The sequence below is a fragment of the Odocoileus virginianus genome, chromosome 9 (assembly GCF_023699985.2).
Source record: "Odocoileus virginianus isolate 20LAN1187 ecotype Illinois chromosome 9, Ovbor_1.2, whole genome shotgun sequence".
Classification (NCBI taxonomy): Eukaryota; Metazoa; Chordata; class Mammalia; order Artiodactyla; family Cervidae; genus Odocoileus; species Odocoileus virginianus.
Window position 1 is genome coordinate 30,622,918 of NC_069682.1, and position 14,409 is coordinate 30,637,326.

A 14,409-nucleotide genomic window follows, 5' to 3' on the forward strand; every position below is an offset into this window, starting at 1 on the left:
ATCTGAATACCTAGAGCATTAGCTGGCATCTAGTGGCAGTGGGTTGGTTTTAGCTGTGATGGCGCTGATGTAAACTGTTATGTGTAAGGACCTGATGCTGGAGACCTGACGGTGTCTTTGGTAGATGTCCTGTCCCTCTCCTTTCTCCATTCCAATGGTCAGAGTCATCCCTGAGAAGCAGAGAAGCAGCCATAGAGGTTCCTGAAAGTGTCAGTTACTCAGTTGTGTCTGACTCTCTGCGACCCCGTGGACTGTAGCCTACCAGGCTCCTCTGTTCAAAGAATTCTCCAGGCCTAGTGAAATCTGTATTTTTATTTTAAAACCTTTCCTTTGGGGAGGTTTACAGGTGCTTCCCAGGTGACTCAGCGGTAAAGAACCCGCTTGCCAATGCAGGAGATGTGGGTTCGATCCCTGGGTTGGGAAGATCCCAAGTGGCAACCCACTCCAGTATTCTTGCCTGGGAAATCCCCTGGATAGAGGAGCCTGGCAGGCTACAGTCCATAGGTCGCAGAAAGTTGGACACGACTGTGCGGCTAAATAACAACTCTTAGGATGATTGCCGCCAAGCTTCAAGGACTAGGAGCACTTAAAAGTCTTCCAAATCAACATCATAAAAAAAGGTCAGTGACCTCCAGAGTTCTTGAAAAGCCTTTACTAAATGTGTTCAAAACAGCTCTGAGCACTAGTTGCTTTTATTCTTTTCCCTGCTTTTTATATAGTATTTTCTCATTTCACTTGCCTTCAGATATTGGTCATTATTATTTTTGCTGAAGTATTCCTTGGAATCCTTCTAATTTCAGTGGTACAAAAAAACTGCCAAGGGCCTGTTATATATCTTTGTTTTTTGGTCTGCTTTACATGGCTTGAGGATCCCAGTTCCCCGACTAGGGCTTGAGCCCTGGAGTGAAAGCGCAGAATCCTAACTACCAGGCCACCAGGGAACTCCCAGGCCTGTTATATTTCTAATCTGTGCCTGGTTAGGAAGTCAATTAACCACATGTATCAGCCAGGGTCTCATCAGGAGAAGGTCCAGCTAAGTGAATTTAATGGAAGCAGATTGAATGTTGGAACTATTCCCAGAAGTGGGGGTGGGGAAAAGGAATAGATAAAGGAGTGAGGTCTGCGGCCAGAAGCCATCCTCAGGCCTGGCCTCTAGGTAGAGGAGGAAAGACCGGGGAGCAGAGCCCGGAGAGTGTAGTAACCATGCAGAAAGGCCTCCTCAGGGAACTGCCTTTGAGGAGGTGAGCAGCTCCCTTTCCTCCAGGACTTTCGAGGCAGAGGATGCAGAGAAGTGAACACCCTGACCTTTCTCTCTGTCCACCCTCTAACCTCTGTCAGGGCCTTGCAGCCAAGAGCCACAGGGCAAGGGAGCCTGACTGTGATGCAATCGCGAGGGGTTAGCCTCCAGGGTGTGAAGCAGGGCAGAGAAGGGTGGAGAATGCATCTGGGGATGGTCGTTGGGATGGAGAATAACCAGCCTGATGAACTCAGAATTTTGGATCCAGTAAAAGTTCTGTGCATGAACTCTGTTCTGCCTCAGCGTCAACATGCCTTGCCCTTTTTTCTTTCTTCTTAGTTTTTGATTCTCAGCTATTTGGATAGTCTATATTGCCAAGATATCAGATTTGTAGTTGATCTGACTTAGTTTTGTAGTATCATCACATTTGGATTTATGCTTGGAATTGATATGGTTATACTTCAATGTAGCAATAAAGAGGACAATGTGCATTTTAATATTCTATTATTTTTAATATAATTCGGATTGTACAAAAACATGTTTCTTTTTGGAAATTTATTAAAATTTGTAAGTTGGAGTATAGTTGATTTACAATGTGTTATTTTCTGATGTATAGCAAAATGACTTGGTTATTCATATATATTTATTCATGTATATATTCATATATATTTATTCTTTATCAGATTCTTTCCCTTTATAGGTTATTAAAGAGTTTTGAGTAGAGTTCCCTATGTTATACAGTAGGTCCTTGTTGATTATCTATTTTATGTATAGTAGTGTGTATATGTTAATCCCAACCTCCTAATTTACTCCTTCCCCAAAATGTGACTTTTGAAGTGTGGAACTGAGACAATTCTCCAGGATTGATTCCTCAGTCAAATATTAGTCATGATTATTAGGGTGAATTGAAAGTACAAAGGCTGCAAACAATGTAAATTTCACAGGCTCAACTACAAATGGCCTAGGCTCCTGCTATTGTGAAGCTGGAGGATTCATGGAACATATTTGGGAAAATGCAATTGTGCTGGCCAGCCCCATCTGCACATACGTTTTGAAAATCCCATGAAATCAAGTTTGTATTTGAGCTTAGAGCCACTCAGTTTTATTTGAAAATAAAAGAGAGGTTACTATTTCTTGGCTCTCAGAATCTCCGTAGTGGGATTAACCTCGAAGTGCCTGAAGGCTGGATTTAGCACCCTGGAATGACTGCCTTCTTCCCCATCTCACTTCCTCACCCCTAACACTGGTCCTTCCATCACCTTCCAGTCTTCTTGCACTTTAATCCTTGCCTCAGGTTACTGGAGGAACCCAACCGAAGAAAGAGGTATACTTTCATCTTCTACCTGTGTATATCTGTAAACTTTATAACAATTTTAAGACAAATTACTCTTTTACTAAGAGCTGAAAAGAACTCTAGAGAACTTCAATTTTATCAATTACTGACCACCTGCCCAATGTTGGTAGTTTAATCCCAAACTCGTATCCGACTCTTGCAACCCCATGGACCAGGGGGCCAGAGTAGCCAGGCTACTCTGTCCATGGGATTTCCCAGGCAAGAATACTGGAGTGGGTTGCCATTTCCTTCTCCTGGGGATCTTCCCAATGTTAGGTGGCAGGAGAAGGGGCTAGATGCTTTTATCTTATTTAATCCTCCCACCCAGCCTGATGCACCGATCATATGAATTTTAGTAACATGATTTGTTTGGATGCTTGGTAGCTCAGCTGGTAAAGAAACTACCTGCAATGCAGGTTCGATTCCTGGGCAGGGAAGATCCCCTGGAGAAGGGAGAGGCTACTCATTTCAGTATTCTTGGGCTTCCCTGGTGGCTCAGCTGGTAAAGAATTTGCCTGCAATGTGGGAGACCTGGGTTCGATCCTTGGGTTGGGAAGATCCCCTGGAGAAGGGAACGGCTACCCACTCAAGCATTCTGGCCTGGAGAATTCCAGGGACTGTATAGTCCATGGGGGTCTCAAAGAGTCGGACAGGACTGAGCCACTTTCACTTTCATCAATAATACCAAATTACATACGTTTACATAAAGTGTTATCTGCATATTTACTTATCACCAGTTACTTGCTAAGAAGCACTGGTACAATGTTGACTAGAAGTGGTGAAAGCAGATATCCTTGCCGTGTTTCTAGTTAGGGAAGTAGCTTTATTTTAAAATCAAGAAATAGTATTTCTACCTTAACTATGTTTCACATTGAAACACTGCACTACTGTCTAGTTTTGGTAAATATTAAAAGTTGCTCCTGCAGTGTAAAAGGCTTAAATAATGAATTATGGATTATTGATTTTTATTTTAGGGTCATTTTCTTACTGCCTTTTTTTAATGTTGGAGTTAAATACAAAAGTGAAATGAATGCATATTTTATTTCGCGGCTATAGGCAGAAAAAATTATCAATACAAATATATTTGATTGGCTGATAATAGTCTAAATTTTACTAATTTTCAGCAGTGGTCAGTTTTCATTCCAATCCCAAAGAAAGGCAATGCCAAAGAATGTTCATATTACTATACAATTGCACTCATTTCACATAGTAGCAAGATTATGCTCAAAAGCCTTCAAGCTAGGCTTCAGCAGTAAATGAATCGAGAACTTCCAGATGTACAAGCTGGATTTAGAAAAGGTAGAAGAACCAGAGATCAAACTACCAACATACACTGGATCATAGAAAAAGCAAGGGAATTCCAAAAAAATCCACTTCTGCTTCATTGACTATGCTAAAGCCCTTTGTATGGATCACAACTATCTGTGGAATGTTCTTAAAGAGATAGGAATACCAGAACACATTACCTGCCTCCTGAGAAACTTGTATGCAGGACAAGAAGCAACAATTAGAACCGGACATGGAACAACGGACTAGTTCAAAATTGGGAAAGGAGTACATCAAGGCTTATTTAACTTATAAAGAATACATCATACAAAATGCTGCACTGGATGACTCACAAGCTGGTATCAAGATTTCTGGGAGAAATATCAATAACCTCAGATATGCCCATGATACCACTTTAATGGCAGAAAGTGAAGAGGAACTACAGAGCCTCTTGTTGAAGGTGAAAGAGAGTGAAAAAGCTGGCTTAAAAGTCAACATTCACAAAATGAAGATCATGGCGTCCAGTCTTACCATTTCATGGCAAATAGATGGAGAAAAAGTGGAAACAGTGACAGATTTCATTTTCTTGGGCTCCAAAATCACGGTGGACTGCGACTGCAGCCATGAAATTAAAAGACACTTGCTCCTTGGAAGAAAAGCCTAGACAGAAAGAAAATCCTAGGTTTGTCTAGACAAACCTAGACAGCATATTAAAAAGCAGACACATCTCTTTGCTGACAAAGGTCCATATAGTCAAAGCTATGGTTTTTCAGGTAGTTGTGTACAGGTATGAGAGTTGGACCATAAAGAAGGCTGAGCACTGAAGAACTGGTGCTTTCGAACTGTGGTGCAGGAGAAGACTTGTGAGAGTCCCTTGGACTGCAACGAGATCAAACCAGTCAGTCCTAAAGGAAATCAACCCTGAATATTCATTGGAAGGCTGGTGATGAAGCTGAAGCTGAAGCTTCAATACTTCAGCCCTGATGCAAAGAGTTGACTCATTGGAAGATCCTGATTCTGGGAAAGATTGAAGGCAAGAGTAGAAGGGGACGACAGGGATGAGATGGCTGGATGGCATCACTGTCTCAATGGACATGAGTTTCAGCTCATGTCCTCAGGGAGATAGTGAAGGACAGGGAAGTCTGGCAGTTCATAGTGTCATAAAGAGTTGAACATAACTTAGCAACTGAACAACAACTAATTTTGTTCGAGAAAGCCCTACCTATATAATTTTTTTTTTTCCCCAAACTTGTTGACTGGACTACACCACCTGTGGGATCTTAGTTCCTGGACCAGGGATCGAACTGGAGCCTCCTACAGTGGAAGCTCAGAGTCTTAACTGCTGGACCGCTGAGGAAGTCCCATCTGCTTATATAATTTTGAAAAGAAGTTCCAGGTGGCAATTTTCCCTAAGTCGTAATTATTCATACCTGCACTTGTTTATTTATTTATTTATTTATTTATTTATTTATTTATTTATTTATTCCGGGGGCTGCCCCACCCCGAGCCCCAGTCCAGTACTCCCAGGCGACCGCGGGCACGACACACACACACACAGACAACCACACACAGAGACAGAGACACACACAGACACACACACACAGACACACACACACAGACACACACACACAGAGACAGAGACACACACAGACACAGACACAGACACACAGAGACACACACACACACAAAGACACACAAACACACCCCGCCCCGGACAGGTGAAGAGCTGGAAAGCACAGGTAAGGGAGACTCAGAGGGAGAGAGTCCTGCACTTGTTTTTAATGGGTGTAAAAAACTCATCATGTAAATGTACACCGTGAAAATGGTGAGATTTCACAAGACAATATTAACAAAGTTTGTAAAATCCTTAAAGAGATGGTGTTATGTAAATCGGAATGGCATGCCTATGATTATAATTCCCTTTGATATTTCTGGAAATTAAGTCCACAAATAAATACAATCAAATACTGAAACATATTAGGCAAAATGATTTCTAGAGCATCTGTGTAACCTGTGGAAACAGCAGGCAGCTGGCATTACAAAGTGGGCCAGTGAGCAGGAAGATACAGAAACACATGCCTTCAGTGTTTTTTCTCAACCATAGTTAGGAGATGAACAAGTGGCCCATAAAATTTTTATTATCTAAAACAGAGGATCCAATTCATTAAAACTTAAGTCTCTACCTAAAGAAAAATAAAGCACTCTTGAAAATGTACCTACATTTGGTATGATTTATACTAAGCCCCAAACTAAATATCGTAACTCTATCTTAGATTGTTAAAGATAGTTGAACTTAATGAAAATAACTCTGAATTTTTAAACCTGAGAATGTGTACTAATATATCTGATATTCTCATTCTAACCAGGTGAACGTTGATAAAATAGACGAAACCTGAATGTCTTAATAACAAAGTAAAGATACTAGAAAATTTTAAATATTTTTTTGTTTGAATAGATAAATCCTTTTCATGGTTTGAATATCAAAGTTTACATAGGAATACAGTGAAAAGTCCTTTCTATATCTTCCATCCACAGATCTCTCATAACTCAACAGTTACTTTGTCCTAGTTTAATACATACACATGCTAGTACATTATTCTGTCCCATTTTTTCTGCTTTTTTCATTGAACAAAAAAATCCTGGAAATCTTAATTAAGAAAAAAATTCATTATTTATTTTTTGGCTGTGCTGGGTCTTCATTCCTGTGTGGGCTTTTCTCTAGTTGCAGCAAGCAGGGCTTACTCCCTAGTTGTGGTGTGCAGGCTTCCCACTGCAGTGGCTTCTCTCGTTGCAGAGCATGGGCTCCAGGTCATGGGGGCTTCAGAAGTCGTGGTTCCCAGGGTCTGGAGTACAGGCTCAGTAGTTGTGATGCACGGGCTCAGTTGCTGTAGGATCTTCCCAGAACAGGGGTCGAACCCATGTCTCCTGCATTGGCAGGCAGGTTCTTTACCATGCAGCCACCAAGGAAGCCCCAGAAATCTTAATATTAAAACATGAAGAACTTAGTTTCTTTTTGTTGTTGTTGTTAACAGCTACATAGTGGTCAAATGTATGGTTATATCATAATTTAGTATCTTGTTGATGGATATATTTAAGCTGTTTCAAGGATAAGAAATACCTTGTCATTTCTCATGTGTTGAACTCCATCTGTGGGCTAGATCCCTAGAGGTGAAATTGGAGGTTCAGAGTATGCATACATTTGTAATCTTGATCAGTCAGTTCAGTTCAGTCGCTCAGTTGTGTCCGACTCTTTGCGACCCCGTGAATCATAGCACACCAGGCCTCCCTGTCCATCACCAATTCCCGGAGTTTACTCAAACTCATGTCCATCGAGTCGGTGATGCCATCCAGCCATCTCATCCTCTGTTGTCCCCTTCTCCTCCTGCTCCCAATCCCTCCCAGCATCAGGGTCTTTTCCAATGAGTCAACTCTTCACATGAGGTAGCCAAAGTATTGGACTTTCAGCTTCAGCATCAGTCCTTCCAATGAACACCCAGGACTGATCTCCTTGCTGCCAAATTCTTCTTTCTATATATTTCAGCCAAAGCAGTGGAGCCAGATATAATTTCATGCCTTTTTCATTTCATTCAGAAATGCAAAAAGTGGGTTACCTATTAAAGAATAAGGAAGAAAGGACAAATGTATTTGGCAATTTAGAGTACATTTTCACTCAAAAATACATTAGAAATACATAGAAATTTACTGTGCATCTACTGCATGCCAAGTGCTTTTAAGTTTTTGGACCTACCTACCTAAACAAATCAGACTCAAATCTCTGCCTCTGTGGAGCTTACATTTTGGAACTCTGTGCTACTTCTTAAGACACAAGTTAAATGTCAATATCCTGAAAATGATCTGTTGAGATCCTGAGTACAGGCACCAGACATATGCTACCAGTGTTATTTAAAACTAACTAGAGGCAATGTTGCATATGATTTCATAGTTTTCCATCAGGTCCTTTTAAACAACACACTTGCGCGAGAGCTCTTTTTATCTGACTCCATCTGCTGTTGGTAGTGATCAGCATACTGTGGGCATTGTGGTAGCATCTGAGATTAGGCTGTGAAATAGGAAGTGGAGTTACGTGCAGATCAGCAAGTGTGTGCAAACTGTTTAGTTCTATCTGAAGCTGAAACCACAGGTGTCCAACTTCGGCTTGGGAAACACGGAAGATAAGGTTATCTGCACATGCCCATCAGGGCAGTTTCCCTTTTGCTGTCTGTCCCTGTTTTGGTTCTATAAAGAGATCCCAGGGGTTTTATGGAAAACAGTGTCAGAAGCATACACCAGCAGTACCCTGTCTGCTGAACAAGGGCATGCAAAATGTTACTTGTTAGAAAGTAAGGGAGACACAAAGGACAAGTGATGATGTCAAGGAAAGTGGGTGTATTGTCCAGTGGATTGTCTGAGAAAGTATGGCCTCAGGCTTGTGCATGTTTTCTTTCTTTTTTCCTTTCTTGGCTGTGCTGCAGGCATGTGGGATCTTAGTTCCCCGATTAAGGACTGCTCCGAGTCTTAACCACTGGACCTCCAGGAAATCCTTCTTTTCTTCCTAAAAGAAAATCTTAAATCTTTAGCTTCCCCATTAGATTTAATGTTATAAGAAGTCAGTAAACTATAGTTGTTAAAGTCTTGCCAATATCCCATTGGGTTCTTTGCAGTCACTACAGAATAACTGAGAGTTCAGCTTGTGATGGGGAAGTCAGACACAACAGCATCTTCAAGCATGATGTTAAGAATACAAAAGAGCCAGTTCCAGAGACCGGCTCTTGAATCATACCCTGACCTTTTTTCTTTTTCTTGTTTTATTAAAATTTCAGCTCTGCACCGTAATAGACACAATCAACAATTGGTTAGTTACGAATGTTTTCTGCAGTCCGAATACATAGCAGTGATGTTTCTGTCCTTGAATCTTAGAGCTTAGGAGGCTTTGAACTCGTCAACATGCTCCTTTCACAGCTGAGGTCGAGAGGGGGGAAGAGACAATGGCAGAAACCAGGTCTCTCTCTCGAGTCCCAGTCCAGCAGAACTCTCGCCACAGTCTCCCCAGGGAAACCTGTTATGCCTCTGACTTCTGGATTCCGTGCTGCCATCCCGCAAGCGCTGCAAGCTGGGGTGACTTTGGACAATGACATTGTGGCCCCCACGGGGCTTGCACACGGCAGAAGCCACCCTGGAGCCTCCCGCCCGCCCGCGGAGTGTGCGCGCTGTTTCCGCACTCTGTCGGGTGATCCCGGTGAAGGTCCGGGACCGGGTTGTGGACCAGGGTCTCCAGAGTTCCCTTCCGTCAGGTGAGGTCTCGAGGGGACTTTCTCCGATTTCTGGGCCCGGAAAGGCTGACCCTCGCCCGGCAGCGCTCCTAGCCGGACAAGAAAGGTGACAGGCGGGCCCACGCCCCCTCCTCGCTTGGGCCCTACTCCTGACACCCCAGGGCTCGGGCCGTTTTCCTTCCACCCTTCCCTCGTTTTCCCCACCAGCGTCTCCTCAACTTTTCCCACTTGGTGTTTAAAAGCGCCACCGCCCCCCTTCCTCGGCGAGCAGCTTGCGCGCCCGAGGCGATCCTCGGCCCCTCCCCCCGCCTCTCCCCTCCTCCCGCCTCTCCCCTCCTCCTCCCGGATCCTCGCCGCCCGCTTCCCCGGCGCCCGCCCGCCCGTCACGTGCGCCGCGCCCCGCCCCGTCACGTGGCCCCGCCCCGTCCCGCCCCCGCGCCGGCGCGCTCCGACGTGCCCTGGAACTCACCCGCCCCGGGAGAGCCGCCTGCGGGGACGCGCCGGCCGCGGCCGCCGCTGAGTGAGCGCCCTTCAGGTTCGTCTGGGCGCCCCGCTGCCGCCGAGCCGGGCCAGGAGGGAGCCGCCCCCCCAACCCCGCGAGGCCTCCGGGCCCTCGGTGAGATTGGTGGGGAGAGGGGAGCCGCGGGCGGAGGGCAGGTCGGGGCATCGCTGCACAAAGGCGCCCGGGGCCGGGGCTGCGGGGCCGGGGGAGGCGTGTGCGGGCGCGCGGCGACGTCGGGGGGCGCGAGGTGCGGCCGGGAGCGCGGCCGGCGGGGTCTGGGCGCCCGGCGGGCGCGGGGCGCCGGGCGGCTGCCGGCCGCTCGGCCGACGTGGGCGACGGGGTTTTAAATGGCTGGAAGTTGTGGCTCCTCTGCCCCCCGGGTTTCCTGACTTCCTGTGAGAGGGCAGTGCCCGCCGCCCCGCCCCCAGGAAGGAGGGTGGCGGGCTGTGTGTGTGTAAAAGGCTGGCGGTGCCGCCCTCCTCTCTGGCCTCCCGCCGGCGGCCAGCCCGCTCCTCATCTGCTGCAGGGGGTGCAACCCCCGCCCGCCCAGCAGCCCCAGGAGCCGACATGGGGCTCCTCGAAGACTGTTGATCCCCCCAGACTGGGCATGGGGGCTTCTGCAGCTTCTAGAGGTGCCCCGCCCCTGCTCAGTGGGCATCTGCTTCTTTCTAGCCCTTCTGCGAGGATTCTCCTCCACGGTTTTTAATTGCAGGAACCCTCTGCGCTCTTCTCGGGTGTGTGTGAGTGTGTGTGTGTGTGGATTGTCTTCTAAGATGACTGCCCTTGACGTGTGGCGTCTGAAGTTACCGCAGACCCTTTGACACGAAAAGGCCACAGGGTCATTCTCAAGGCGTGGTGATGTTTTCCTCCTGACGGCAGCCACCGTTTTCCAGGCACTTGCCAAGGCGAGCGTGTTCAAAGCGTGCCTGTATGAAAGTTCTGATGTGTCTCCAAGTGAAGTATTTGTTGTCGGGACCGGCTGTTAACATTCGTGTTGCTTTATGGTTAATTAGGACTTGGGAGGTAATTTAAAAAAAGATATGTTTACTTTATTTTGAGCTGTGCTGTCTCTTCGTTTGTTGTGCGCAGGCTTTCTCTAGTTGCGGGAAGCAGGGGCAACCGTTCGTTGTGGTGAGTGGTCTTCTCTTTGCTGTGGCTTCTCTTGTGTCCTCTGGGCTCTAGGGTGCGGGCTTCAGTAGTTGGGGCAGGCAGTTGTGTCTCAAGGGCTTAGTTGCTCCGCGCGGCCTGTGGGATTTTCCGGGACCAGGGATCCAACCCGTGTCGCCTGCATTGCAAGGCGGATTCTTATCCACCAGACCACCAGGGAAGCCCGGGAGGTAGATTTTTTTGAACATTTAGGCATCTGTTCCTAACGCGATGTGAATACGGGGAGGAAGGAAGGAACTTTGAATGAAGAGTCCACTCGGGTTCTGATTAAGATTGTGCCAATCAACTTCTGAAGGTGAGACCTTGAAAGACTCTGAATGTTATGGTGAAAGATGGCTCAAAAACGTCCAGCTCCTTGCCACGCCTCTTTTATACCCAAACGCTGGGAAATGGTGGCCTGGAGGTGGATCTATATCCAGTGTTCCTTACCTGATCCGCAGGAGGGTGCGTGACAGGTCAGGATGTCTTTTGTGTTATCTTTTGGTCGGAGTAGGTGGTCTGGCTGCTGGGGTCAGTATTTCTCTCTTTCTGTTTTAAAAAATGCCTTGGAAATGTTTCTGAGCAGAGTTTGGCTTGACCCAGGCTCTAAAGACTTGACGCTGAGTGGGGCAACTGGAAGAACCTGAGGAGCTGGGCATGTCGGTGTGACCCCTGGTTGCAGGAAGCTTTGCTGTTTTGGAAAGGGACTCTGGGGAAAAATGAGTTAAATGAAGTCTAATGTACCATATTGCATGCGCATGCCCCAGTGTGGGGTGGTAGGTTTCTGTTCCTACTTTATGGAGGACAGAAGTTGGAGAAGATTGCTAAGGCACTGATTCTTAATGTGATGCCGTCTGTATAGAGTGGTTGTCCATATATAGTCAATATTTTATGTATCTTTAGATTTTTTTTTACATACTACACTAACTGTTGTCAGGCACAAGTGAAAATATATAAATGCCGCAGAAAAACAGTGTATTATTTGTAGTCAGTCATTTGGTGGTTCTTTCATTAATGAGAAAGTATCTCCTGAGTGCTTTTTTTAAACTAGGTTGACAGAAAATGTGTTTTACGAATGTAAAGTACTTCAAGTGATGTAGTTGACAATTCTGAGAATAAAAGGGTAACAAACAGTTTAAGTTAATTAAGACAGTGAATATGATGCTGTGTAAAATTACTAAGTGGTAGCTTCCCTGATGGCTCAGCTGGTAAAGAATCCGCCTGCAATGTGGGAGACCTGGGTTTGATCCCTGGGTTGGGAAGATCCCCTGGAGAAGGGAACAGCTACCCACTCCAGTATTCTGGCCTGGAGAATTCCATGGACTATATAGTCCAAAGGGTTGATAAGAGTCAGACACGACTGAGCGACTTTCACACTCACACACTCATTTATGCGTGTATGAGAAAACCGGTGGTAGGAAAAAGCAGTTTAAGGTAAATCTGCCTAAAGTGGGCATTACAGTTTTATAGTAGTGGGAAAGAAGAGTGAGATTAAATTTCTATCTTATATAGAATAGTTTTAGTTGTACTTGCAAATATGCATTGTTTTGTTGAATGAATCAGAAGTGAAAAGGCAGGATGGTACCACATAGCATCATTGTGCTTCAAAATCATGCTCTTTTGAGGAACCAGTTGGGCTGCTATCTTTGTGGTTTCTTTAATTGTTAACTGTTCTAATTGTGCCACATCCTCATTTTTGGATGGTTTTGCAGTGATTCAGACATTTTCCTGTTTTATTGACTTAATATTTTGCAGTTTCAGTATGCAGTTGACCAGTTTTTTAATTGAACTGAACTACCAGATCATGACCTCTCTAAGCACCCCTTGCCTTGATAATCTGTTGCTGCTGCTGCTGCTAAGTCGCATCAGTCATGTCCGACTCTGTGCGACCCCATAGACGGCAGCACACCAGGCTCCCCCGTCCCTGGGAATCTCCAGGCAAGAACACTGGAGTGGGTTGCCATTTCCTTCTCCAATGCATGAAAGTGAAAAGTGAAAGTGAAGACGCTCAATCATGTCCGACTCTTAGTGACTCCATGGACTGCAGCCTACCGGGCTCCTCCGTCCATGGGATTTTCCAGGCAAGACTACTGGAGTGGGGTACCATTGCCTTCTCCCTTGATAATCTAGTGCTTCTCAAATTTTAGTATACATGGGAATCACCTGAACTTCTTAAGCCCCATACATGTAGTACCAGTGCCGCCAGGACCTCAGACTGCTGCTGTCACGTGGAAATGTGATGCCAGTCACCTTTGTAATTGTCAAGTTTTTAGTACTCACGATAAGAAAGTTACAAAGAAGCCATGAAATAAACATTATTATCATTTTGTCTATATGACAGCTTCAGACTCCCATGTGTGTTTTACACTTACAGCACGCCTCAGTTTAGGTTAGCCACAAGTTACATGCTCAGTAGGCGCATTGGTTAACAGTGGCTGCTGTGTTGAACAGCGGTGGTTTTGGAGTCTGCAGTCTAAATCACTGCTCTTCTAAGTGAGCTTTCAGATTGGCTGTATCAGCAACTCTTGGGAACCTGTTAGAAATGCACATTTTTGGGCCCCACCTCAAACCTACTCTCATTGGAATATCTGGGATTTCATTAATATGCAGCATATGACTACAGAATGTGTATGTGGTGTTTTGGATATGATTGCAGAACAGGAAAAGTTCATTAGGGGAAAATTAAGGAATGTGATCATTATTGTCAGTATTGGTTCATGGAGTGTGATGAATATATTGTACTAACGTAAGATGTTTGTAGTTGGGGGGGGGACAGTGTACAGGGTATAGGGAACTCTGTACTATCTTTGCAGTAAATCTGTGAATATAAAACTCAACTAAAAGAATGTGTCTTCAGTTTTTTGTGTTTTTTTTTGCCATGCTGTGTGGCATGTGGGATCTTAGTTCCAGACCCAGTGTTGAACTGGTGCCCCCCTGCAATGGACGCTCGAGTCTTAACCACTGGACCATCAGGGAAGTCCGAAGAATGTGTTTGGTTTTGTTTTTTTTTTTAAAGAAGCTCTCTGGGTGATGCCGTCTTTCACTAAAAGTGAGACGCAGTGATCTGGATCACTAAATATGACCTGCACTACTGCAGCTTGGGTGGGCAGGATGGAGGTTACTGTTAGGTCTCCTAGGGTAATAATAGTATTTTTGTATTAAGAGCTAACACTTAGAAAGCACTTAACATGTGCTAGGGATTATACCAAGTGCTTTGTGCATATTTACTTGTTTAACTCTCCCAATATGTGATATATACTATTAATCAGCTCCCTTTCACAAATGAAAAAAACACTGAGGCTCAGAGAAGTCGGGTGCCTTGTCTGAGGTTACAAGGCTAGCCAGAGGCAGAAGAGAAACAGGGACATTTGACGAGGGGCTCATTTTAAAAGCAGTCAGTTCAGTTGTGAGTGTTCTCTTTGAGTAAGTGATAATTAATGTGAATGTTCTGTATCATGCATTCCAGTTTACAAAGTACTTTTTCTCTTTCCATTTTCATAAGGATCTTTTGAGGTGTGTCTTGTTTCTTTTGTTTTATAGATAGTTCAGGTCAGTTCAGGCCTGTGAGCTGCTAAATGGCAAGCCCTAATTTAAATTTCAGTCCTTCAACCCTGAGTCTGTGCTTCTTCACCACTGGAGAATTCAAACTATTAAT

The 14,409-nt window shown here is 45.1% G+C and overlaps 1 protein-coding gene across 8 annotated transcripts in view; it reads left to right on the forward strand.

Moving 5' to 3' along the window:
* The first annotated feature begins 9,591 nt into the window (after positions 1–9,591).
* The window catches only part of ARHGAP12 (Rho GTPase activating protein 12), a 119,276-nt gene continuing 114,458 nt past the window's right edge, over positions 9,592–14,409 (forward strand). For 6 of the 8 annotated variants that reach the window (XM_070472130.1, XM_070472134.1, XM_070472133.1 and 3 more), the window contains exon 1: positions 9,635–9,722. The gene's annotated coding sequence lies outside the window, so the exon portion shown is untranslated. Of the gene's footprint in view, positions 9,723–14,409 lie in introns of all 8 variants that reach the window. The other 2 variants (XM_070472132.1, XM_070472131.1) reach the window with 2 other exon arrangements.